At 45.6% G+C, this 22,078-nt stretch overlaps 1 protein-coding gene and 3 long non-coding RNA genes across 23 annotated transcripts in view; 2 read left to right on the top strand and 2 right to left on the bottom strand.

Moving 5' to 3' along the window:
- Positions 1–22,078, bottom strand: part of LOC144334162 (uncharacterized) — a 174,838-nt gene that overhangs the window by 25,064 nt on the left and 127,696 nt on the right. The window lies entirely within an intron of this gene.
- MARK2 (microtubule affinity regulating kinase 2) overlaps positions 1–22,078 on the top strand; it is a 76,114-nt gene that overhangs the window by 11,012 nt on the left and 43,024 nt on the right. The gene's annotated exons all lie outside the window — the stretch shown is intronic.
- LOC144334164 (uncharacterized) lies at positions 489–21,685 on the bottom strand. Its single transcript, XR_013403667.1, has 3 exons — positions 21,060–21,685; positions 20,834–20,936; positions 489–1,045 (listed from the first exon to the last, which is right to left on the bottom strand). It is a non-coding gene; the product is annotated as an uncharacterized LOC144334164 (long non-coding RNA).
- Positions 18,214–21,685, top strand: LOC144334156 (uncharacterized). The gene is made up of 3 exons (XR_013403656.1): positions 18,214–18,401; positions 18,621–18,834; positions 20,142–21,685. It is a non-coding gene; the product is annotated as an uncharacterized LOC144334156 (long non-coding RNA).

The following is a 22,078-nucleotide window of genomic DNA, read 5'->3' as shown; positions in this document are numbered from 1 at the left end:
TTAGGTTCCCTCTGTGTCTGTTTGCTCATCTGTAAAATGGGAGAATAGTACCTATCTTATAGGTATAGCTGTTATGAGTATTAAAAGAGTTAATGAATAGAAACCTTTTAGAATAGTGCCTGGCACAGCAGAATAATCATTGCCATTATTGTTCCAGTTGAACAACACAGTGAATTTTATCTGAGCACCACACAACTCTAGGTCAGTAGTATAAGGGGTGATGTTTGGAATTTCTCTGTTATCAGTTGAAAAAATCTTGTTCTTCTGGCATCTTCAACCCATTGGGGTCCTATAGGCGATTTTTCTAACATCTCTGTTTTTTGGTTTTTTTTTTTTTTTTTGAGATGGAATCTTGCTCTTGTTGCCCAGGCTGGAGTGCAATGGCACCATCTTGGCTCACTGCAACCTCTGCTTCCTGGGTTCAAGCAGTTCTCCTGCCTCAGCCTCCTGAGTAGCTGGGATTACAGGCACCCGCCACCATGCCTGGCTAATTTTTTTTTTTTTTTTTTTTTGTATTTTTAGTAGAGACGGGGGTTTCACCATGTTGGCCAGGCTGGTCTCGGGTCTCGAACTCCTGACCTCATGATCTGCCAGCCTTGGCCTCCCAAAGTGCTGGGATTATGGCGTGAACCACTGCACCTGGCCTAGTTTGCTTTTTTACCAGTCATCTATCTGAAAAAAAGTGGAGTGCTACTAGAGAGATTCATGTACTTCTGATAACACTTTTAGCTCATGGTTTTTTTTTTTGTTTTTTTTTTTTGAGATGGAGTCTTGCTCTGTCGCCCAGGCTGGAGTGCAATGGCTGGATCTCGGCTCACTCCAAGTTCCGCCTCCCAGGTTTACGCCATTATCCTGCCTCAGCCTCCCACGTAGCTGGGACTACAGGCGCCCGCCACCTCGCCCGGCTAGTTTTTTTTGGTATTTTTTTAGTAGAGACGGGGTTTCACTGTGTTAGCCAGGATGGTCTTGATCTCCTGACCTCGTGATCTGCCCGTCTCGGCCTCCCAAAGTGCTGGGATTACAGGCTTGAGCCACCGCGCCCGGCCTAGCTCATGTTTTGTAAGGCATCAAATATTAAGTAGTTTTCTTGATTAAAGTAATAAAAAAATCACCACCTGCTGCCTGCCTATATTTCTGTGTTGCAAATGATGGTGGTGGATGTGTAGCCTCATCTGTGGCTAGAAGGCCAAATCCAAAGTCACCAGAGCTTGAGTTTTTTGAGAGTTGAGATCTGTGTGTCAAAGGGGAAGCCCTAGGGTTCTCTACAGCACCAAGATCAGGGATTCATACCATCGTGTTCCTTTCTTTTTTCTTTTCTCTTTTTTTCTTTCTTCCTTTCTTTTTTTTTCTCATGGGTTCTTACTGTGTTGCCCAGGCTGGTCTTGAGTATCTGGCTTCAAGTGATCCTCCTGCATTGGCCTCCCAAAGTGCTGGGGTTACACACTCAGCCATGTTCCTTTCTTCAAGTAGGGTATTGACCCTTTGGCCACAGGAAAAAGCACCCAGTTTTTCTTAAAGACCACGTGGGAACCTAGCAGCCCATGATTGTAGGTTCCTTTTTGCCTTGTAGAGTGGCCTTCAAGGGCAGGTTCTTGTTACCTCCCTTTCAGAGACCTGAAGGGACACAGGCATTTCTGCTCCTGGGAATTTGTGGACTTTGAATCTGGAGCTCAGATTTTGGTCTCCATTGGTTGCTTGTTTATCTTCATCACTTGCCATTTCTGGAGCCTGCATGCCTTCTCAGAGCAGCAGGTAAGTTGCTTAGTTTTTTCACATTGCAGCTGTGACTGGGGGAAGGTAACAGTGTCCCCTTAGAACTCATGGAGATGCCAGGCATAGTGACTCACACCTGGAATCCCAATACGTTGGGAGGCTGAGGCAGGAGGATCACTTGAGGCTGGAGGATTGCTTGAGACCAGCCTGGGCGACATGGTGAGAGTTCATCTCTACAAAAATTTCAAAAATTTTTTTAAAAAGAACTCATCAGGGACTATTTCTTTCATTGTATTTTCCTCTTCCTTTTGCCCCCTCTGCTGACTTGTTTCACTTTCATTTTTTGTTTGGTTTCTTTGAACTCCCTTTCTTCATTATCATGTCCTTGTTCCAGTCCATCTTAGGTTTTTCATTTCTTTGTTCCACTCTCCCTAACCTGTTTCTGTGCCCTGTTTATGTCGTGGCTCAGGGTATGAATTTTGATAGTCCAAGATCTCCTTCAGGTATAGAATCCCAGACCACCTGGTCCTTTTTTTCTCTCGTTCTTCTGATTTCTGTACATTTAAGGATTCACTGCTTTAGAAAACATGGTGTAGTTTTTGTTTGTTTGTTTTGCTTTTTGTTTTTTTCCATGTTTCTGGAGCCACCTCTCTCAGTAAAACCAGTCTTGGCGACTTATTAGGGACAGCATTCTGGTTTCCCTGGTGACAGCGTTTAAACTGATTCTAGACTGTTTTCTCTAACCTATCAGGAATGCCCTGTCTTGGGAGAGATCTGGAGAGGTACTTGAGAATTTTGGACACTGTAATATTGAATTCGGTTCTAATTGTGATCTGGAGACCCTCAGACTGTTTCAGGTGATGCACGAAGTCAAAATTCTGTTCATCATAATATTAACACAGTGTTGCCTTTTTCACTCTCATTCCCTCACCAGTATACAGTGACATTTTCCAGAGGCTAAATGATGTGTGGTGACATCACATTCTTCTGGCTAATGAAATGTGTAATTCTGTATTCTTGTGTTATCTGTAATTTTTAAGGTAGTACTTTAAGGTAAAAATATGGAAGTTTTCATTGATGAACTCAGTTTGTTCTCAGTACTCCTGTGCTCTTACTAGCTTTCTTCAGTTGTAAGTGCTATAATCTTTTTGTACACTTCATTACTGTCTAATAAATCCTTATTTTGAAATCCCAACATTTTCCTGGAACCTTTGAGGAAATATAAGAAGTAAGTACTACTTGTAAAAGTTTCTTGTAAAAACTTTTGGGAAGGCTGGGCGCGGTGGCTTATGCCTGTAATCCCAGCACTTTGGGAGGCCAAGGCGGGCGGATGACGAGGTCAGGAGATCGAGACCGTCCTGGCTAACATGGTGAAAACCCGTCTCTACTAAAAATACAAAAAATCAGCCGGGCGTGGTGGCGGGCGCCCGTAGTCCCAGCTACTCGGGAGGCTGAGGCAGGAGAATGGCGTGAACCTGAGAGGCGGAGCTTGCAGTGAGCCGAGATCGCGCCACTGTACTCCAACCTGGGTGACAGAGCGAGACTCCATATCAAAAAAAAAAATTTTTTTTTGGGGAAAACTAATTTTAAAAATTTTATTGACAACTTATTTTAGCACTTTAAAATAGAAAAAAATTTATAATATTTCCCTTATATGTAAGGGTGGATTGTTGGCTTACAAAAGGGAGATTAGAAGACTTGCTTTTTCAACCCATAGCTGCAATTTGTATGTTGAAAAATACTAAAACGGACATACCAACAAGTATAAAGGAGAACTCTAAAGAAACTGGGCAAAACTGTAAATAAGAACTAAAAAAAAAAAGCAGAAAAGAAATAAACTATAATGAAAACTATCTTCCCAGTTTCATAAATGTTCATATTGTACCTTACTGTGTCTTATGCGATAGAACATTTTCATGTAGTATTATGGTACCAGTTAAGTTGTGGCATACTTTCAGGATCATTTAGAGTTTAAAGAAAAAGGACTTACGTATTTTATGCGTGTGTACTATGAGCTCTTTAAAACCCAAAATTTCTTCCAGCTTTTAAACTAGAAATAAAAAAGTCACTGAAGCCTCTATCTATCAGGATAAGTTGCCACATTGCTTTGACTGGAAAAGCCCACACAGAATCTGAGAGACTAATGAAGTCTTGAACAGCTGACATTCCTGAATGCCCACTGGATGAAAAGTCAGTAAAATTCAAGGTAGTGCCACTTCAGATGTTACCAGGATTCATTAAATTCAAGATTTAGCCAGGCGCAGTGGCTCATGCCTGTAATCCGAGCACTTTGGGAGACCGAGGCAAGTGGATCACCTGAGGTCAGGAGTTCGAGACTAACCTGGCCAACATGGTGAAACCCCATCTCTACTAAAAGTACAAAAGTTAGCCGGGCATGGTGGTGCGTGCCTGTAATCCCAGCTACTCGAGAGTCTGAGGCAGGAGAATCGTTTGAACCCAGGAGGTGGAGGTTGCAGTGAGCCGAGATCGTGCCATCCCTCTCCAGCCTGGACGAGAAGAGCGAAACTCCGTCTCAACAGAAAAGATGTAGCTGCACACATGAAGACCAAGTTAATATCTTATTTACAGAATTTTACTTTCACATTACAAATGAGCAAATCTATAGACGTGGCTCGACTTGCTGTATCAGCACCAACTGCTCATCAAAGAATAATTTATTTTATGTGAATGCTCAGAAGCAGATACAAATGGTGATAAATATTCAAAGGGTTGAATAACTTCCTGAATCTCATGATTTATCCTGGAACAACTTTATTTCCATTTGCACCCTTGGTGCAGAAGCAGTGGTGGAGAAAACTGCTGGCGCCGTAACATGGATCAAGGAAGTGGCAATAAACTCTACCAGTGGTCATTGTCATGGTCTTTCCCACCACAAACTTGTGGTTGAAAAATAAAAGCCGTTGTTACTTGAGAATGTGTTGAATGAAGGACTAAAGACTATTTTTAAAATTTATTCATTTATTTTATTTATTTTTATTTATTTTTTTGAAACAGAGTCTCACTCTGTCTCCCAGGCTCAAATGCAATGGCATGATCTCTGCGCACTGCAACCTCTGCCTCCTGGGTTAAAGTGATTCTCCTGCCTCAGCCTCCCAAGTAGCTGGGATTACAGGCACCTGCCACCTCGCCCGACTGATTTTTGTATTTTTAGTAGAGACAGGGTTTCGCCATGTTGGCCAGGCTCGTCTGGGATTCCTGACCTCAGGTGATCCACCTGCCTCGGCCTCCCAAAGTGCTGGGATTACAGGCATAAGCCACCATGCCTGGCCAAAACTATTAATTTTGTGTGTGTGTGTGTGTGTGTGTGTGTGTGTGTGTGTGACAAGATCTCACTGTGTTGCTTAGGCTGGAGTGCAGTGGTGCGACCTCAGCCCACTGCAACCTCTGCCTCCCGGGTTCAAGTGATTTTCCCACCTCAGCCTCCCCAGTAGCTGGTACTACAGGTTCGCACCACCACGCCTGGCTAGTTTTTCTATTTGTTTGTTGTTGTTGTTGTTGTTGTTGTTTGGGTTTTTTTTGGTAGAGACAGGGTTTTACTATGTTTGCCAGGCTGGTCTTAACTCCTGACCTCAAGTGATCCACCTGCCTCAGCCTCCCACAGTGCAGGAATTACAGGCATGAGCCACCATGCCCAGCCTTTTATTTTATCAACCCTTTAATAAAGGTCTCTTTAGGCCAGGCGTGGTGACTTATGCCTGTAATCCCAACGCTTTCGGAAGCCAAAGCGAGTGGATCACCTGAGGTAAGGAGTTTGAGACCAGCCTGACCAACATGGTGAAACCCTGTCTCTACTAAAAGTACAAAAATTAGCTGGGCGTGGTCGTGGGCACCTGTAATGTCAGCTACTCGGGAGGCTGAGGCAGAAGAATTGCAGTGAGCCGAGATCGTGCCATTGCACTCCAGTCCGGGCCAACAACAGGGAGACACCATCTCAAAAAAAAAAAAAAAAAAAAAAAGGTATTCCAAGTGATGAAATACAAAGTATCCATGAAGCATTGCTGCTGTATGCCAAACTTGAGGAAAGCGTGTGTGTTGGAGCTGCACCAGCTGCAGGGATCATAATTTTTTCTTGAAAGAACAGCTGATGGACAAACTAGAGTTGTTCATATGGACATTTTATGAAAATGAAAAAGGTGAGCCTGTCATTGTTGCCACTGATAAAATTCAAGTTTTCTTTCTTTTTTTTTTTTTTTTTTTTTTTGGAGACAGAGTCTCGCTCTGTCGCCCGGGCTGGAGTGCAGTGGCCGGATCTCAGCTCACTGCAAGCTCCGCCTCCCGGGTTCACGCCATTCTCCTGCCTCAGCCTCCCGAGTAGCTGGGACTACAGGCGCCCACCACCGCGCCCGGCTAATTTTTTGTATTTTTTAGTAGAGACGGGGTTTCACCGTGTTAACCAGGATGGTCTCGATCTCCTGACCTCGTGATCCGCCTGTCTCGGCCTCCCAAAGTGCTGGGATTACAGGCTTGAGCCACCGCGCCCGGCCAAAATTCAAGTTTTCAAGTGAAAATTAGAATTTTGGAAAACTTGTGTCTGCTAAAACTTTTCTGAGATTGGTAGTAAAATTAATGAGTGTGATTTTTTGATATTGTGTGAAATATCAGTATTTGGAAATTCTGCACAAGTCAGTGAAGAAATATTTTCCAGAATTCTAGTGGGTAAAAGAGCCATTCAAAGTGCAGGATGAGGCCAGGCATGGTGGCTCACCCCTGTAATACCAGCACTTTGGGAAGCTGAGGAGGGAGGATTGCTTGAGGTCAGGAGTTCAAGACTAGCTTGGGCAACATGGCAAGACCTCATCATCTCTGCTAAAATTTTTTTAAAATTAGCTAACATTGGTGATATGCACCTGTAGTCCTAGCCACTCAGGAGGCTGAGGCGGGAAGATCACTGGAACCCAAGAGGTCAAGGCTGTAGTAAGTTGTGATTGTGCCACTTTACCCTAACCTGGGCAACAGAGTGAAACCTTATCTCCAAAAAAACAAAAACAAAAACAAAAAACAAAGTGGGCCGGGCGTGGTGGCTCAAGCCTGTAATCCCAGCACTTTGGAAGGCCGAGACGGGCGGATCACGAGGTCAGGAGATCGAGACCATCCTGGCTAACATGGTGAAACCCCGTCTCTACTAAAAAATACAAAAAAACTAGCCAGGCGCCTGTAGTCCCAGCTACTCGGGAGGCTGAGGCAGGAGAATGGCGTAAACCCAGGAGGTGGAGCTTGTAGTGAGCTGAGATCCAGCCACTGCACTCCAGCCTGGGCGACACAGCAAGACTCCGTCTCAAAAAAAAAAAAAAAAAAAAAAAGCAAAGTGCAGGATGACTAATGGATTTTAATGTAAAAGTATATGAAATGTTTATTGATAAGATTTCAGGTTCCACATTGCAACTAGCCTTTAAAAACTACCACTTGGTGAATTTTGATGTAGTATCAAAGAAGAAAATCCTCAGTATCCGAAAGGCTATTGAACTCTGTTTTTCAACTACATGTCTCTGTGAAGTGATATTTTCTTCGTATATTTCAACCAGAACAACTTATGAAAACACATGGAATGCAGAAGCAGATATGAGAGAGAAGTCAACTGTCTTTCATTAAGCCAGACATTAAAAAGATGTGCAAGAATGTAAAGCACTGCTACTCTTGTGGTGAAATTTCATTTTGTTTTGGAAAATACAAGTTTTTTATTTTAAAAAGGTTATTAGTATAAACATGTGGGTTTATTATCTTGAATGGATTAATAAATATTTTTTTAATTAGTTTCAGTTTCTAATAAGATAGCTGTGTAGTCCTCAATAATTTTTTAAGCATATAAAGAGTTCTTGAGACCAAAGGTGAGAAAACCACGGTAGTAGACAAAACATGGGGCCCTTGTCTTGATGGGTTGGTTGGTTACTTGCTATGACTTCATAAGGAGCCCTTGTTTTGCTGTTCCCAGCCCCAGTATAATCCCTGCCTGGGTCTCAAAGAGGCATTCAGTACTTTGGTTTGCAGTCCCTCTGGTTCCTGTGATGTGAGGGACTTTGACCAAAGATAACTGATTTTTTCCTTCTGATACATACACCACTGGCCCTGTGGGTTTTGTTGGTTTTTTTTGTTGTTGTTCTTTAAAATATGTGGCTTGTTTATTCTTTTTCTCCCCTTTATATCTTAAATTTTTTTTCTCATTTTCCCTTTTCATTCCTTTATTGCTTGTTTATTTATTTTCAAACAGAGTCTTACTTTGTTGCCCACGCTGGAGTGCAGTAGTGTGATCTCAGCTCACTGCAGCCTTGACCTCTCTAGGCTCAGTTGATCCTCCCACCTCCACCTCCCAAGTAGCTGAGATTACAGGTGTGTGCTACCACACCCGGCTAATTTTTGTATATTTAGTGGAGACAGTGTTTCGCCATGTTGGCCAGGCTGGTCTTGAACTCCTGGCCTGAGTGATCTGCCAACCTTGGCCTCCCAAAGAGCTAGGTATGAGCTACTGCAACCTGCCTTATTTTTTGTTTTTCTCTTTTTTTTTTTTGATTTTTAAATTTTTCAGATTTTTTTTTTTTTTTGAGACGGAGTCTCGCTGTGTCTCCCAGGCTGGAGTGCAGTGGCGTGATCTCGGCTCACTGCAAGCTCCGCCTCCCGGGTTCACGCCATTCTCCCGCCTCAGCCTCCCAAGTAGCTGAGACTACAGGCGCCCGCCACCACACCCGGCCAGTTTTTTGTACTTTTAGTAGAGACGGGGTTTCACCATGTTAGCCAGGATAGTCTCGATCTCCTGACCTCGTGATCCACCCGCCTCGGCCTCCCAAAGTGCTGGGATTACAGGCTTGAGCCACCGCGCCCAGCCAGATTTTTTTTTTTTTTTAAATGAGACAGAGTCTCTCTTGCTCTGTCACTCAGGCTGGAGTGCAGTGGCGTGATCTCAGCTCACTGCAAGCTCCCCCTCCCGGGTTCACGCCATTCTCCTGCCTTGGCCTCCCGAGTAGCTGGGACTACAGGCACCCACCACTATGTCCTGCTAATTTTTTGTATTTTTAGTAGAGACGGGGTTTCACTGTGTTAGCCAGGATGGTCTCGATCGCCTGACCTCATGATCCACCCGCCTTGGCCTCCCAAAGTGCTGGGATTACAGGCGTGAGCCACTGTGCCTGGCCTAAATTTTTCAGTTTTTATACTCATCTGTTTTTTGTTTGTTTTCTTTTTTTTTGAGACGGAGTCTCGCTCTGTCGCCCGGGCTGGAGTGCAGTGGCCGGATCTCAGCTCACCGCAAGCTCCGCCTCCCGGGTTTACGCCATTCTCCTGCCTCAGCCTCCCGAATAGCTGGGACTACAGGCGCCCGCCACCTCGCCCGGCTAGTTTTTTGTATTTTTTTTAGTAGAGACGGGGTTTCACCGTGTTAGCCAGGATGGTCTCGATCTCCTGACCTCGTGATCCGCCCGCCTCGGCCTCCCAGAGTGCTGGGATTACAGGCTTGAGCCACCGCGCCCGGCCTGTTTTGTTTCTTTAATTTGTTAGTATTTGTTGTTTTTTGAGACAGAGTCTCACTTTATCACCCAGGGTGGAGTGTGGTGGCACAATCTCGGCTCACTACAACCTCCGCCTCCCAGGTTCAAGCAGTTCTCCTGCTTCTGCCTCCCCAGTAGCTGGGATTATAGGCACCTGCCACCATGCCTGGCTGATTTTGCCTTTTAGTAGAGACGGGGTTTCTCCATGTTGGTCAGGCTGGTTTCGAACTCCTTACCTCGGGTGATCTGCCCGCCTTGGCCTCCCAAAGTGCTGGGATTACAGGCGTGAGCCACCGCCTCTGGCCTGTTTTTTGGTCAGCTGTTGTGTTTTGATTGCATTATAAGATTAGTTCATCAGGTAGATTTTCTTTGGTATATATTTAGTTGTGGTTTGGAAAATAAGTTTTTTATTAAAGATTAGTCATTTATGTTTACATGTAATGAGTTTACTCATGTTCTGTTAAATGAATTGATACATGTTTAAATTTTTCCTTATTTGAATTTCCAATATAGTAAATATCGATAGATACAATTCATATAAACAAAAACTTCTGAGTGTTCAGTTATTTTTCAAAATGCAAAGAGTCCTGAAACCAAAAACTGTAAGAATCATGGTTGTAGACAAAACTTGGGTTGGTTCTCCATGACTTTGGTTGATAAATTTTTTTTTTTTTTTTTTTTTGAGACAGAGTCTCGCTCTGTCGCCCAGGCTGGAGTGCAGTGGCCGGATCTCAGCTCACTGCAAGCTCCGCCTCCCGGGTTTACGCCATTCTCCTGCCTCAGCCTCCCGAGTAGCTGGGACTACAGGCGCCCGCCACCTCGCCCGGCTAGTTTTTTGTATTTTTTTAGTAGAGACGGGGTTTCACCGTGTTAGCCAGGATGGTCTCGATCTCCTGAACTCATGATCCGCCCGTCTCGGCCTCCCAAAGTGCTGGGATTACAGGCTTGAGCCACTGCGCCTGGCCGATAAATTTTTTTTATTTTTTGAGACAGGTTCTCACTGTGTCACCCAGGTTAGAGTGGAATGGCATGATCTTGGCTCATTGCAGTCTCAACCTCCCAGGCTGAAGCAATCCCCTCATGTCAGTCTCCCAGAGTGCTGGGATTATAGGCATGAGCCATTGTGCCTGGCTTTATTATTATCATTATTATTATTATTGTTTTGTTTTGTTTTTTGAGACGGAGTTTTGCTTTGTCACTCAGGCTGGAGTGCAGTGGCACCATCTCGGCTCACTACAACCTCTGCCTCCTGGGATCAAGCGATTCTTATGCCTCAGCCTCCCAAGTAGCTGGGATTACAGGTGCACACCACCACACCTGGCTCATTTTTGTATTTTTAGTAGACACAGGGTTTTGCCAAGTTGGCTAGGCTCCTGGCTTCAATTGATCTGCCTGCCTCGGCCTCCCAAAGTGCTAGGATTACAGGCATGAGCCACTGCACCTGACCCTGTAATATAATTTTACATGAGTTAATAGTGTGACATTTTCTCAGTTGTAATTTTTTTTTTTGAGACAGTGTCTTGCTCTGTCACCCAGGCTGGAGTGCAATGGCGTGATCTCCACGCACTGCAATCTCCCAGGTTCAAGCGATTCTCTTGCCTCAGCCTCTGGAGTAGCTGGGATTATAGGCACACGCCACTGCGCCTGACTAATTTTTGTACTTTTAGTAGAGATAGGCTTTTCACCATGTTGTTCAAGCTGGTCTCAAACTCCTGACCTCGTCATCCACCTGCCTCGGCCTCTTAAAGTGCTGGGATTACAGGCATGAGCCACTGTGCCTGGCCAGTTTTAATTTTAATGCAATAAATATCAGTAGCTGTCACCCACACGAAGAAATCCATTTGACGTCATCAGTAAGAGTAAAGGGATTCCAGACAGTGTGAGAACTCTTCTGTAAACAGAGATGGGACTGATAATCCCTGTCTTTGATTGGTTGATTACTTGCTATGACCTCATAATGAGCCTCTGTTTTGCAATTTCTGGGGCCCTGGCTGGGCCTCAGGAAGGCACTTGCTGTCTTGGTTTTCAGTTGTTCTAGCTGAGGAAGCTGGTTGTCAGTGACCTGATGGACCTTGGCCAAAGTTGGCTCATTTCCTCCTTTGAATACATAGCATTACTTTTTGTTGTTTTATTCCATTAAAAAGATCATTTGGCTTACTTGGATTTTATTATGACAGTAGGTTTTTTTTTTTTTTTTTTTAATTTTTTTTAACGTATATGTTGGCTATTGGTCAATTCCAAATTTGAAAACTGCAAAGCTTACACAGCTTCTATCCTTGAAGAACCTTGGTGCTTACATTAGCTGAGGTCTGGTAGGCTGCAGTCACTAAAGCCAGACACTCAATGGTCTATTCCCTGGGTGGCTCCAGAGCTGACATACTTTGTTTCTTTTTGTTTCTTTTCCTTTTGTACTTGACTCTTTTTAACCTGTTTCTTTCTTTTCTTTTCTGTCTTTTTTTTTTCCAGAAGGAGTCCTGCTCTGTCGTACAGGTTGGAGTGCAGTGGCATATCTCAGCTCACTGCAACCTCCGCCTCCTGGGTTCAAGCAATTCTCCTGCCTCAGCCTCCTGAGTAGCTGGGATTACAGGTGCCTGCCACCATACCCAGCTAATTTTTGTATTTTTAGTAGAGGAAGGGTTTCACCATGTTGGCCAGGCTGGTCTTGAACTCCTGAGCTAGTGCTCCGCCTGCCTTGGCCTGGGATTACAGGCATGAGCCTATCATTTACCATGTAAAGATAGGCTTTACATGGTGAAAAGCCTATCTCTACTAAAAGTACAAAAATTAGCCGGGCGCAGCTGTAATCCCAGCTACTCCAAAGTGCTAGGATTACAGGTGCAAGCCACCATGCCCGGGCTAACCCCTATTTCTATCTTTCTTTCTTTCTTTTTTTTTTTTTATGGAGACAGAGTCCCACTCTGTCGCCCAGGTTGGAGTGCAGTGGCTGGATTGGCTCACTGCAACCTCCACCTCCCAGGTTCAAGTGAATCTCCTGCCTCACCCTCCCGAGTAGCTGGAACTACAGGTGTGTGCCACCATGGTCGGCTCATTTTTGTGTTTTTAGTAGAGACAGCATTTTGCCATGATGGCCAGGCTGGTCTTGAACTCTTGACCTGGTGATCCACCTGCCATGGCCTCCCAAAGTACTGGGATTACAGGTATGAGCCACTGCATCCAGCCTGTAACCCTTGTTTCTTAATGAAACATGCCTGTAAATCCTACTTTTATGTAGGTATACTTTATTTTTCCTGTAAGAGATAGGTTTATTTGGAGTGTTTGTAGCAGGGTGTGAACTTTGTATTTCCTTGACAAGTCCTTAAGTGACAGGGAGAATTGTAGTAGTGTATAATCTTTAAACTACCCTGTAATTCTCAACATTGTTCTTTTGTGTATACTCATTCTCCAATTTCCATAGCACCTCTAGCTTTTTTTTTTTTTTTGAGACGGAGTCTAGCTCTGTTGCCCAGGCTGGAGTGCAATGGCCGGATCTCAGCTCACTGCAAGCCCCGCCTCCCGGGTTCACGCCATTCTCCTGCCTCAGCCTCCCGAGTAGCTGGGACTACAGGCGCCCGCCACCTCGCCCGGCTAATTTTTTTTGTATTTTAGTAGAGACGGGGTTTCACCGTGTTAGCCAGGATGGTCTCGATCTCCTGAACTCGTGATCCGCCCGTCTCGGCCTCCCAAAGTGCTGGGATTACAGGCTTGAGCCACCGCGCCCGGCCAGCACCTCTAGCTTTTAACAGCTTCCCTAAGTCATACGAATAATAGACCTTGGGCTTCCTCTAATAGTCACTTTGACCAACTTTAAGCAAATCTTTTAAAACTCATGTCAGCTGGGTGCAGTGGCTCACTCCTGTAATCCCAGCACTTTGGGAGGCTGAGGCGGGCAGATCATGAGGTCAGGAGATCGAGACCAACCTGGCCAACATGGTGAAGCCCTGTCTCTACTAAGAATACAAAAATTAGGCCGGGCGCGGTGGCTCAAGCCTGTAATCCTAGTACTTTGGGAGGCCGAGGCGGGTGGATCACGAAGTCAGGAGATCGAGACCATCCTGGCTAACATGGTGAAACCCCGTCTCTACTACAAATACAAAAAACTAGCCGGGCGTGGTGGCGGGCGCCTGTAGTCCCAGCTACTCGGAGGCTGAGGCAGGAGAATGGCGTAAACCCGGGAGGCGGAGCTTGCAGTGAGCCGAGATCGCGCCACTGCACTCCAGCCTGGGTGACACAGCGAGACTCCGTCTCAAAAAAAAAAAAGAATACAAAAATTAGCTGGGTGTAGTGGTGCACACCTGTAGTCCCAGCTACTCAGGAGGCTAAGGCAGGAGAATTGGCTTGAACCCGGGAGGGAGAGGCTGCATGAGCCGAGATCATGCCACTGCATTCTAGCCTGGGCGACAGAGAGAGACTCCCTCTCAAAAAAAAAAGAAAAAAAAAAAAGCCAGGCACGGTGGCCCACATCTGTAATCCCAGCACTTTGGGAGGCCAAGGTGGGTGGATCACGAGGTCAGGAGTTCGAGATCAGCCTGGCCAATGTGGTGAAACCCCATCTCTACTTAAAATACAAAAAATTAGCTGGGTATGGTGGCGAGTGCCTGTAGTTCCAGCTGCTCAGGAGGCTGAGGCAGGAGAGTCACTTGAACCCAGGAGGCGGAGGTTGCAGTGAGCAGAGAGCATGCCACTGCACTCCAGCCTTGGTGACCGAATGAGACTCTATCTCAAAGTAAAAAAAAAAACACAACAAAAACTCATGTCATTTGCTCAGAATCATATCTCATTGGAATCATTTTTTAAAAACTGTTTAATCAAGTGTTCAACATATCAATTCCTGTCTACATACAGGATTGTAGCTCCATTTCCCATCACTCAGCAAGTCCCATAATCTGCTTTTTCCATAAAGCATATTTCTTTTCAGATTTACATGTGGCTTGCATTTCAGTTCCAGAATTGAACTTAATGTGCTATTTTCTCTCTTTGGCTACTGGTCTATGTGGAAGATAAAGAATTTTAATTTTGGGTTGGGCGTGGTGACTCACACCGGTAATCCCAGCACTTAGGGAGACTGAGGCGGGTGGATCAGGAGATCAGGAGTTCAAGACCAGCCTGGCCAAGATGGTGAAACCCCATCTCTACTAAAAATACAAAAAACTTAGCCAGGCGTTGTGGTGGGCATCTGTAATCCCAGCTACTCTGGAGGCTGGGCAGAGAATTGCTTGACCCCGGGAGGCGGAGGCTGCAGTGAAACGAGATCACACCACTGCACTCCTGCCTGGGCGACAGAGCGAGACTCTGTCTCAAAAATAAATAAATAAAAAGAATTTTAGCCGGGCATGGTGGCTCATGCCTATAATCCCAGCACTTTGGGAGGCCGAGGCGGGTGGATCACCTGAGTTCGGGAGTTCGAGAGCAGCCTGACCAACGTGGAGAAACCTTGTCTCTACTAAAAATACAAAATTATAGGACAAAAAATGCCTGTAATCCCAGCTACTAGAGAGGCTGAGGCAGGAGATTTGCTTGAACCTGGGAGGTGGAGGTTGCGGTGAGCCGAGATCGTACCATTGCACTCCAGCCTGGGCAACAAGAGCAAAACTCTGTCTCAAAAAAAAAAAAAAAAAAAAGAATTTTAATTTCAAAGATTTGTTTACTGTATTAGTTAAGGCAATAGCTTAGTAATGGCACCTCCTGGATGGCCCTCTAAGTGCATTAATCTGCTCCAAGTCATTGGGAAACTCAGCCTTAAAGAGAATGGACTGAGTGGCTGAAGAGTGGGCAGGGTCTCCTCATTTTTGCATGGTTTGCCTCTGAGGCTGTGTATCTTTAGCTATAGACAGAGTAGCTAAGATTTATTGAGTACTTACTCTGTCCCAAGCACTTGTTTAGCTGTTTTACCTTCATTAACTCATTTACTTGTTGTTGTTGTTTTTTTTTTTTTTTTTTTTTTTTTTTTTTTGAGACGGAGTCTCGCTGTGTCACCCAGGCTGGAGTGCAGTGGCGTGATCTCGGCTCACTGCAAGCTCCGCCTCCCGGGTTCACGCCATTCTCCTGCCTCAGCCTCCGAGTAGCTGGGACTACAGGCGCCCGCCACCACGCCCGGCCAGTTTTTTGTATTTTTAGTAGAGACGGGGTTTCACCATGTTAGCCAGGATGGTCTCGATCTCCTGACGTCATGATCCGCCCGTCTCGGCCTCCCAAAGTACTGGGATTACAGGCTTGAGCCACCGCGCCCGGCCTTGTTTTTTTTTTTTTTTTTTGAGACAGAGTCTCAGTCTTGTTGCCCAGGCTGGAGTGCAACGGCACAACTTTGGCTCACTGCATCCTCCGCCTCCCAGGTTCAAGCAATTCTCCTGCCTCAGCCTCCCAAGTAGCTGGGACTATAAGTATCTGCCACCGTGCCTGACTAATTTTTTTTTTTTTGAGACGGAGTTTCACTCTTGTTGCTCAGGCTAGAGTGCAATGGCACGATCTTGGCTCACCACAACCTCCGCCTCCTGGGTTCAAGCGATTCTCCAGCCTCTTCCTCCCAAGTAGATGGGATTACAGGTATCCGCCACCACGCCCGGCTAATTTTTTGTATTTCTAGTAGAGATGCGGTTTTACCATATTGGCCAGGCTGGTCTCAAACTCCTGACGTCAGGTGATCCACCCACCTCAGCCTCCAAAAGTGGTGGGATTACAGGCATGAACCACCATGCCTGGCTTCATTTATTTTTTGTAAGTTAGTAGGTCTTACTATTTTACAGGTGAGGAAATAGAGGCCCAGAAATGTTGAATAACTTGTTTAAGGCTGCAAACCCAGGTGGTCCAGAGTATGTCATTGTCAGAACCAGCTTTTCTTGGTTGTGAAGAATCCTTTGTCCCTGGCTTCAGTTGTGTCCAGGCAGTAGAAGTTAGTTTCCTTAGGATTAGCTCACGGTAAGTGTGAGGCAGATGTCTCACAGATGGAGTTTAGAGTCACAAATGGCCTCCAGTTGTTTCTTCTGTCATTGGTGGCCATTGGTAAATGTGGCAGAAATGGTGTGGATGGAGTGGGAGCAGCTTTCTGGGCTTACCTCGCTACTGTTGAGTGCTGTGTGCAAGGGAGACCTTTTAAAGAAGGTCTTTGACCCCAGCTTCTGATTCACATCTTTATCTTTTCCCATATTCTGGAATTTCAAGAACCCTTTTAGAAAAACCAAAGCCCTGGGTCCTAAAATTGATAAACAACAATTAAGTACCTTAAAATATAGGGCATTATAGATGGCTAGGTTTGACTATCCTGCTCTGTGGCACCCATGAAATGTTGGGATTCTAGAACTCTTTCTTTGTAAGCGCCCCACTCCCCACCAAAAAGAACCCCACAAAACGTAAGAAGCTTTTGTGTGTGGCTCTTTTTTTTTTTTTTTTTTTTTTTTTTTTTTTTTTTTTTGAGACGGAGTCTCGCTCTGTCACCCAGGCTGGAGTGCAGTGGCGCGATCTCGGCTCACTGCAACCTTCGCCCCCAGGTTCACGCCATTCTCCTGCCTCAGCCTCCTGAGTAGCTGGGACTACAGGCGCCCGCCACTGCGCCCGGCTAATTTTTTGTATTTTTAGTAGAGACGGGGTTTCACTGTGTTAGCCAGGATGGTCTCGATCTCCTGACCTTGTGATCCGCCCGTCTCGGCCTCCCAAAGTGCTGGGATTACAGGCGTGAGCCACCGCGCCCGGCCTTGTGTGTGGATCTTAACTGTGTATATTTTGTCTCTAGGAAGCAAACTCAGATTCTCTCTTGCAACCCTCTGTGTGCCACTTGCACACACAGAGGCACAGAGCTACTTGTTCGTAGCCTTGACTACTAGCAGCCCTGAGCACTGTAGCTGGTAGTGCCAGGCCTTGTGTGTGTTTAGGACTTGCCAATTCAGTCCTGGGAGCTGGACTCTGGACATCCTGCTATGTGTCTCTTTATCCCATCGCTGGTATAATTTATGCCACTACTTCCTGTTTGCATTTGCTCAGTCTCTCCTTTGGTTTGCTTCTCTCTCCTAAAGTGGGTCCCCGTAGCTGTGCACATGGCTAGCTATGGGGACCAGACATCTTAGATATCCTAGACATCTGCAGTTGTTTCTTAGTGGGAATGGTTGCTTTATTCCTCTCTACAGAATTTTAGTTAAACTTGAGTGTATGGTTTAATTTACTTGCTTGTCTAACTGTGGCAAGGGTGCCTTTTTTTTTTTTTTTTTGGAGACGGAGTCTCGCTCTGTCGCCCAGGCTGGAGTGCAGTGGCCGGATCTCAGCTCACTGCAAGCTCCACCTCCCGGGTTTAGCCATTCTCCTGCCTCAGCCTCCCGAGTAGCTGGGACTACAGAAGGGTGCCTTTTATTTTAAGATGACAGAATGGGGTGAGAGTAAAGGGGTGAGCTGTTGCCCTTCCTCCAACCCCGCTTTTTTTTTTTTTTTTTGAGACAGGGTTTCAGAGTGCAGTGGTGCAATCTCGGCTCACTGCAACCTCCGCTTCTTGGGTTCAAGTGATTCTTGTGTCTCAGCCTCCTGAGTAACTGGGACTACAGGCGCCTGCCACCATACCCGGTTAATTTTGTATTTTTAGTAGACACAGTATTTCACCATGTGGGCCAGGCTGGTCTTGAACGCCTGACTTCAAGTGATCTGCCCGCCTTTGCCTCCCAAAGTGCTGGGATTACAGGTGAGAACCACTGTGTCCCCCCCAACACACCACTTTTTTTTTGAAACAGGATCTTGTTCTGACACCCAAGCTGGAGTGAAGTGGCCCAAACATGCTCACTGCAGCCTCAACCTCCTGGACTCAGTCCTGCGTGAACCCCCTGAGCAGCTAGGGGCTGTGCCACTACACCCAGCTAATTTTTTTAATGTTTGTTTGTTTATTGAGATGGAGTTTCGCTCTTGTTGCCCAGGCTGGAGTGCAATGGCTTGATCTCTGCTCACTGCAACCTCTGCCTCCTGGGTTCAAGCGATTCTCCTGCCTCGTCCTCCCTAGTAGCTGGGATTACAGGCATGCACCACCACCAGCTAATTTTTTTTTTTTTTTTTTGTATTTTTAGTAGAGAAACTGGGTTTCTCCGTATTGGTCAGGCTGGTGGTCTTGAACTCCTGACCTCAGGTGATCCACCTGCCTCGGCCTCCCAGAGTGCTGGGATTACAGGCGTGAGCCATGGTGCCCGGCCTTATTTTTATTTTTTGTAGAGAATGGGGTCTTGCTTTGTTGGCTAGGCTGGTCTCAAACTCCTAGGCTCAAGTGACCCTCACCCACCTTGGCCTCCCAAAGCGTTGGGATTTCAAGCCAGTGAAATCGCAGTGAGCTACTGCGCCTGGTCTGTTGCCCTTGATTAAAATATCACCTAGGGCTGGATATAGTCGGTGGCTCACGGCTGTATTCTCAGCACTTTGGGAAGCCAAGGTGAGAGGATCACTTGAGCCCAGGAGTTTGAGACCAGCCTGGGCAACAAAGCAAGACTCCATCTCTAATATTAAATAAATAAATAAGATTTACTTATCCAGAATCACAGTTGTATGCCATTTCTTTTCTTTTCTTTTCTTTTTGAGACAAGAGTCTGACTCTGTTGCCCAGGCTGCTGTAGTACAGTGGTGCAATCTTGGCCTCGACCTCCCAGGCTCAAGCAATCCTCCCACCTCAGCCTCCCAAGTAGCTGGGACTACAGGCGTGTGCCACTATGCCTGGCTAATTTTTTGCACTTTTTGTAGAGATGGGGTTCCATCATGTTGCCCAAGCTGGCCTGGAACTCCTAGCCTCAAGCAACCTACCTGCCTTGGCCTCCCGTAGTGCTGGGATTACAGGCAGTTGCCATTGTATCCAGCCCAGTTATGTAGTTATGTGCCATTTCTAAACTACTTCAGAACCCGTATCTTTGGTGTTTGAGACAGAGTCTCACTCTGTCACCCAAGCTGGAGTGCAGTGGTGTGATCTCAGCTTACTGCAGCCTTGGCCCCCAAGGTTCAAGTGACCCTCCCACCTCAGCCTCCCAAGTAGCTGGAGCCATAGGTGCTCTTTTTGTTAAGAGTGGAAAAGCCAAGGTCCATGTAAGTTTTTTTGAGAAACACAGCCTGTTGGTTTTCTTAGGACTGGTTCTGCCCCTTCCCGTACCCCATCTCCAACACATTTTTATCTCTCAACAGAGGTAGCTGCTGTTCACTCAGGTGTTCTTTAATGCTGTGGCCATGGCTTCCTTGGAGAGTGTGGCAATGCTTTCCTTGCTAATGAAAAGGCTGTCATAATGGGTTAGGTCCATAGGGGCTCTGCCCTTCTGTACTTGTATTCCCAGGGAGAAAAATCTCTACCTTAATTACCGACATCTCGTGCTGGCAGAGAGGTGTGGCTACTAATTGATTAGATGACAGTCTTTTTCATTGATGTGGCCCTGTCGGGTGGTTTTGTTGTGTTTTTTCAAGTAAACAGGTAGATTTAGGCCAGGTAAGTTGATTTTGGAGAGACAAAATTCTGTGTAGGGATTTCCCTTTATTAATATCATGTCTTTAGTGCCACTTTTGTGTCCTAATTTTCTAACTTGGCTGTAAGAAGTACTAAGTTGGCTTGTCTTGCCATTTTGGTGCGGGTGGTGAATAACGTCTTTTCCTACCCTGCTCTCTGGTGTGCTCCCGTTCTGTTTGGTAGCACCACATCCCTTTATTTCGTTTGGTTTTCATTCCCTCTTTCTGTCTTGGAATGGTTGGACCCTATTCTGAAATATATACTTTAAGATAGTGTTACTTTGGGTGGTCGAGGTGGACAGATCACCTGAGGTCAGGAGTTGGAGACCAGCCTGGTCAACATGGTGAAACCCTGTCTCTACTAAAAATACCAAAATTAGCCAGGCATAGTGGCGTGCCTCTGATCCCAGCTGCTTGGGAGGCTGAGGCACGAGAATTGCTTGAACCCAGAAGGCAGAGGTTGCAGTGAGCAGAGATTGCGCCACTGCACTCCAGCCTGGGCAATAGAGTGAGACTCAGTCTCAAAAAAAAAAAAGTAGTGTTTAAAAGCAAACACCCTGCCTTTCTTGAAACCACAGAAACTGCTTGTGAAACAGCCGATAAGGCAGGCTGCCAAATCCAGACTGTTAAAACCAATCTCTTAATGACAAAATGTCAAACACTGATGTTAAACCTTCATTATGACTGGTGTGAGGATTTTTCTCAATAAGAAACGTTTAGGTGCTGAACTCCCAGTTTCACATTCAGAATGCTTCTATTATCAAATTCCTCTTGGTACATCATTTCTGAAGAGGCTTGTGTAGCTAATTCACTGTCTACTGTACAGGAAAGGTTTTTAAATAAACCAGTTCCCATTCACTCTCATCTGTGTTTTTTTGTTTTTTGTTTTAATTTCAAGAAGTGATTTTCTTTTGAGGTGATTTGGACCAACCATCTCCCTAGCATTTCCCATTTAAGATAGGAGAACTAGCTTCAGAATTGTGTCTTTTTCCTAACAGAAGACTGGGGCCTTAATCTTTACCCCCCAGGCTCTGATTAACTGACTTTTCTTTTTTTAGATGGCATAGAATCTTCTGTCTGTCTAGGGAATTTTGTTTCTTGCCAGACACCGTCAGGAGTTAGTATTCGTTCCTCCCTATCTTCCTGAAGAGCTCTGAACCTGCTGGTAGCCTGATGGATAAGGGTACAGTTATTTATGTATTTATTGAGACAGGGTCTCACTCTCTCACCCAGGCTGGAGTGCAGTGGCATCATCTTGGCTCACTGCAACCTCTGCCTCTCAGGCTCAAGCTGTCCCCCGACCTTAGCCTCCTGAGTAGCTGGGACCACAGTCATGTGCCACAACACCCAGCAAATTTTTTGCATTTTTTGTAGAGACAGGGTTTCCCCATGTTGCCCTTTCTGGTCTTGAACTCCTAGGCTCAAGTGATCCGCCTGCCTTAGCCCCCCAAAGCGCTGGAATACCAGGTGTGAGCCGCCACACTTGGCCAAGGTATAGTTTTATGAGCTAAGCTGTAGAACTGGTTGAATGGGAATTAGGGAAACCAGACAACCAATAATTGGGAAGTAAAGGAAAAATATATAAATGTGCCTCCTTGGTCACAGCTAGCATTGTGATATTGGGGTTTTGGATATAGAACTTCAGGAATCCCTTCCACCTCCTGCCCAAGAGAACTTCTTCTGTTCGTATTATTAGGGGCTTTTTCCAACTTCATTTCCATTACCGAGTCTTGAGCGGCATTTTTTTCAACTTGGGATTTTTAAGCACTTACCATGTCACCTTTGCTTGTATACTGGGCCTGTCTCAAGTTTCCAGAGGGAGATGAAAGACGAGAAAAGCTAAATGACTGGTTCTTCAGTGAGTTTCCCAGAGCTGGCTTCTTCTCATTCCAGCACTGCCTAACTCTCACCGTGGCTGACGCCATGGGCAGGCATCCTCATTCATGGAAGGCCAGGTCCTAACTGGAAGTGATACGGGGACCTTTAGATCTCTCTTAGCCCATTGTTCCTCTGAAAAAAAAAAAAAAAAAAAAAAAAAGCCATAGACAGTAAATTGGGGGAATAGGCTGACCATAACTTCAGTTCCTGGATTTGCGTCCCACACTGGATTGTGTGATTTGTGCTTATCTCCTACTAGATTGTTACCTTCTGTATTTTATCCTTCTCTGTATCACTTTGGACACCTAGAAACTGTTGGAGTACTTTGCACATGGTCACCTCTCAATGAATTATTTGTGAAACAAAACTTTTTAACATCGTAACATGAGGCTGGGTGCGGTTGCTCATGCCTGTAATCCTAGCACTTTGGGAGGTGGAGGTGGACAGATTGCTTGAGTCCAGGAGTTTGAAAACAGCCTGGGCAACATAGCGAAACACTGTCTGTATAAAAAAAGAAAAGTTAGCTGGGCGTGGTGGTGCAGGCCTGTAGTCCC

This window comes from Macaca mulatta, chromosome 14 (assembly GCF_049350105.2).
Source record: "Macaca mulatta isolate MMU2019108-1 chromosome 14, T2T-MMU8v2.0, whole genome shotgun sequence".
NCBI lineage: Eukaryota > Metazoa > Chordata > Mammalia > Primates > Cercopithecidae > Macaca > Macaca mulatta.
This window is presented reverse-complemented; position numbering and strand designations above follow the sequence as displayed.